General features: G+C 39.4%; 1 protein-coding gene across 1 annotated transcript in view; it reads right to left on the bottom strand.

The window, feature by feature from the left end:
- LOC104074034 (polypeptide N-acetylgalactosaminyltransferase 18-like) overlaps nt 1-4,823 on the bottom strand; it is a 52,206-nt gene that overhangs the window by 19,283 nt on the left and 28,100 nt on the right. The gene's annotated exons all lie outside the window — the stretch shown is intronic.

The raw sequence follows: 4,823 nt of genomic DNA, 5'->3' as shown, positions 1-4,823 counted from the left end.
AGGAAGGATCTCAATCTTTTATATGACAGATAGAAAGATAAATGAAGGTTTTCTACAAAATGCTAAAAAACCAATTTGAGGCAGCTAACCAGAATCTAGTATATACAATAAAAAGTTATTAGCAGTTGGTGACAGATACATGGCAGGAGAGAGAACAGAATGGCCATGTTTCAGGCAATTTGTTCTCATTTTATTTTGTGTATGTCAATACACACAGACACAAGAGACTGGAAAAAGGGACCAGACACTGGCTGCTCTGGATTTGTAGCAAAGGAGTGCTCTCATAGGCCTCAGTGATTACACTTACGACCGAAGGCATAAGACTGTTATATTACACAAATTCTTTCCACTCTGACTACAAACAGATACGTGGGAGGTTTCACTAGAAGAAAGAAAAAGAAGGGGAAGGAAGGTGAGCTTGCCAGACAGAATCGATAATGTGTCCTCTTGAAGATAACAGGTTACATAAAAACCCAGAAAGGTAACACAGGACTATGTTGAGATTGTCTGCTTGCTAATCACAAATAGAATTTATTTTGCTAAAATCAGACCTTTTTCTTGAGAGGACCACGAGAAAGATGAAATGGCAACATCATGCTTTAAACAGCCTTATCCGATAAAGGTAGGTGTAAGGCTTTGACAACTCTAGTGGTATCAGAGTCACAACAGACAAGATCTGGACAGAAGCAACAAATTAATGTCCCTGTGATCTTACTGTACCCATTCATGTGTCTGTAATAAAAGGGGAGCTGGAAGTTATGCTCTGTGTGTATTTGGGAATCTTTTCTGTTCCCAGAGGTCGATGGTATCTGTTCATTGTTGATGTTGTAGCTTGTTTTATATGTGCATATTCTTATTTGTGAAAACTTGATAAAATATTAATTGCAAATAGGAGAGAAAGCAGAGAAACAGAACAAACCAGGACTGAGGAGAGATTTGGGAGCTTAATGTAAAAAAACAACTTCGAATGCTGAAATCAGTCAATGCAGGGATTAAATACAGATCAAAACAAATACAGATCTTTCTGTGCAAGACTATGTCCTCTCTTTACCCTGCTGGAACACTTTGGGGGCAGATCCGCAGCAAATGTAAACTGACATAGTTGCGTAAAAGTTAATGAAGTTGCCATTAATGGTTTACACTAATCAAAGGTTTGACCCAGTTCATCAAGTTTCGTTCTTTTCACCCCACAGAAATGGTAACAGGAATCTGAGCTGGCTGAACCGAGGTGAGTCTAGGTTTTAAGAGCCTGAATAGAAAAGTTGAATAGTTCAAGTCATGCCTTACAGGAGAAGAGAAGGGTAAATAAAAGGACCTAGCAGAGCATGTTTCCAAAATGGTTGGTTATTACTGAGTGAAGTCAACGGCAAGAACTGCAGAAGAACTAACAAGGCCACACCCCAACAGACTCCATCCATAAGTTAGATAATTAACATTCCTGCAAGGAAAAATGATGCTTTAGAAGAACAATAAACATTTAAGAATGCACTTTCTAGACAGACCAACAGCAACTATTTTAGATACGTATAAGATCTATCCAGATGCTTTTTTTGGAGAGAGATCGAGGTAGTGATATCGCAAGGCAGTAAGATCAAGATGATCTTCAAAGGGGATTGTTAGGACACATTGGCTCTACAGATGAGCATTTGCCTCTTACCTAAAATTACTACTAGAAAAATGAGAGGGAAATTGTCAGTTATTTGCATTTTTTACTAATAGGAAGTGATTTGTTAATTCCATTTTTTTCAGCACATTGTCACCACAGAAAACATGGTAGGAGAAAATCAAGGGGGTTTGCATTTTTTTCTTTTCTTTAAGATACACATCAGTCACTGAAAACAAATGAGGAGGCTTGGCTGTAATTCTGAGAAGTCCACACTATAGCTCAGATTGCTTGTGCACAAAAAAAGTGGTGTACCTGCAAACCCTCAGGGCTGAGCTGTTTTTATTAGCTCAGTCTCCTCAGCCTTTCACAGAGTGGCCTGAAGGTAATCATTTCATCTTCCTGGATAAAGCAAGCCCAATTCATAGTGCAACTCCACCAGCTTTTTTTGATGTCAAATCAGCAGTGGTTCAGTCTGAGCATCTTTCTGGGCAGAAGCAAAATGATGGCTCTGGCTGGGGGAATTACCCAATTCTGTTTGTTGGCAAAACTGTACAGAAATAGAACAATCAAATGCAATTATGCTTAATAGAGATAATTAGCAGGTTGTTGCTCACCCTACCTGCTAGTATCACTTCATTTTTCATTGTGGACCAGTTTAGAAAAAGAGGTGTGAAATCTTGTATTCTTGCCTAGTATTGGGAAAGACACCTTTCAGCTCTTAAGTGGCATGGAAAAATAAGCTTAAACTGAAGCAGATTGTGGTATGGTGGCAGTTAGTCCTTCTAACTAGGCTCTCTCAGGATGTTACTTTGCTCATCCAGTAATATGGCTATTACTTAATTATTATAAATATTTTAGTATCTTATCCAATAATACCATATCTCCCTGCTTCTATTTGATTATTTTGATTTTCCAAAATACTTTCTGGGTTTCTTTTTTGTTTGTGTGGTTGGTGGGTTGGGGTTTTTTGTGGTTTAGTTTTGGGTTTTTTTAGTTTAAAGATGGTACACAAATTACCTTTCTGGAGTGGGCAGTAGGAGATTAACCAGCCGAGTTACATGAACTGAATTACCATCTCATAATGTACTTGTTAGGTATGCACATATATGACTTTTTATTGATCATATTTTAATTGATCTGCAGGTAAAATACGCTCTTACAGATTAAAACCACGCTCATGTTTTATCATCTTATGTGTAGCCCTATAAAAAACAGTTTGTACTTGTGACTTAAATCAGTTGTTAAATAGATAAATGCCCACAGCAGTACTTCTTCAAGAGGATGCTTTTAACAAGTATCAACAAGTACGCTAGTTTTGCAGTCCACTTCAGCACAAAATGAACAACTGAGGCACTTCTGTTCAAAACACTTCAGAAGATACAGGCAAAACACATTTTACCAGCACATCTGTTCCTACAGTATTGCAACATCACTATCAACTAACACAACAAGATAGAAATTTTGCAGTAATTTAGGAAAGTAATTTTTGAACAGTCACTCCAGTACTTTCTTGGAAGTCCAAATGACTGAATATTGAATATGGACTATTAAGTCATTAGGGTAACTTTGAAGATTTTACTAAGAACTTTGACCTTTCATTTCTGCTACAACAGCAAATGACACAGCAGTCCTTGTTCAACGGACCGGACACTCAGTAGCCGAACATTTGCTTAGTTCCACTGAAGTCAAGACACTTGCTGTATGCTGATTTACAGCATTCATTCAAAGTTCCTTTGCACTTTCACTGAAGACGCAGCCTCAGCAAAACACAACCACACATCTTCATATCACCAGCACATACATACTCCCTGAGGAGCTACTGAATTTCCATAGAAAAAAATCTTGCTTGGATGTTGGTACCAAAGCACGTGATTAAAAAAAAAACCAACTCCCTTATTCTGTAACAAAATAAGCCTCCTTACATTTCATGAGTCTGTTCTAGCCCACAGCACTTTACCATCTGTTTCTTTCACAGTATTGATGTACAACTCTGTCTCCTGGGCAACTGGAAGGGAGCACCTTTGTTCAGGAAATCAGTAAGGCACTTACTGTCTCAAAAAGTGAAATTATAAGGATTCAGCATTACTGGCAGTTAGAAACTCTGTAAAAATGTAGGCAAGATTTGTGATCTGCAAAGTGTCAGAGTCAACATGGGGTCTGAGCCTTAGGCACTTCCACATCTCCCCCAACCACGCTCCCACCAGGTGCTTTTCAAGGGTGGATGAGTGCCGTTCACACCGTGACAGGCCGCCTCTGGGGGCTGCTGCTTGCTGCCTGCTTTCCCTGCCCTCACTGCAGGTCCAGCTGCATTCAGTGTCCTCAAGAAATTTCCTCTGGAAGCCCGGGGCTCGCAGCAGATTGGAGTGATGCAAAAGAAGTTGATCAAAACGAAACCTGGTGTTACTAATCTGAGTTTACAGCAAGCAAGTGATTAACAAAAGCTTCATACTTGGGTCTAAAGAAAAGCGTATCAGTTGCCTTCAAAGCTTGACATAGGTCTCTGCCACAAGGCTTCTGTTTCAGTCTCTCTTGTGTTCTCGGAGAACAGCCTCATAACTAATCACCTTCATAACTAATCTTCCTCTGGACTGTAAAAGGTGGGATTTTTTTATATCTGCTGAGAAACTTGGCCTGCAAGTATCCTTGTGCCTGTAAAATGTCATCTACCACTAAACAATTTCGTAGCTTTCTTGAATTTATGTTCCTAGAAGTGTTCTAAGGCCATTGCTTCATTTCCTGCTTGCTCCACCTAATAATCTCTCTGATTATTCACATTAAGACAAAATATAAGATAAGCAAACTGAGATTGGTATCACATTAATAAAACTAATAAAATGGTTCCCAAAATCTTCATAAGGTGAGAGAGTGAGATTTAGAATCACAGAATGGTTTGGGTTGGAAGGGACCTTAAAGATCATCTAGTTCCAACCCCATTGCCATGAGCAGGGACACCTTTCAATAGATCAGGTTGCTCAAAGCTCCATCCAACCTGGCCTTGAATGTTTCCAGAGATGGGGCATCCACAATTTCTCTGGGCAACCTGTTGCCAGTGTCTCACCACCCTCACAGTAAAGAATTTCTTCCCAATATCGAATCTAACTCTACCCTCTTTCAGTTTAAAGCCATTACCCCTTGTCCTATGACTATGCTCCCTGATAAAGAGTCCTTCTCCATGTTTCCTGTAGGCCCCCTTTAAGTACTGGAAGGCTGCTATAAG

Source organism: Fulmarus glacialis, unplaced genomic scaffold, assembly GCF_000690835.1.
Source record: "Fulmarus glacialis isolate BGI_N327 unplaced genomic scaffold, ASM69083v1 scaffold32653, whole genome shotgun sequence".
NCBI classification, from domain to species: Eukaryota; Metazoa; Chordata; class Aves; order Procellariiformes; family Procellariidae; genus Fulmarus; species Fulmarus glacialis.
This window is presented reverse-complemented; position numbering and strand designations above follow the sequence as displayed.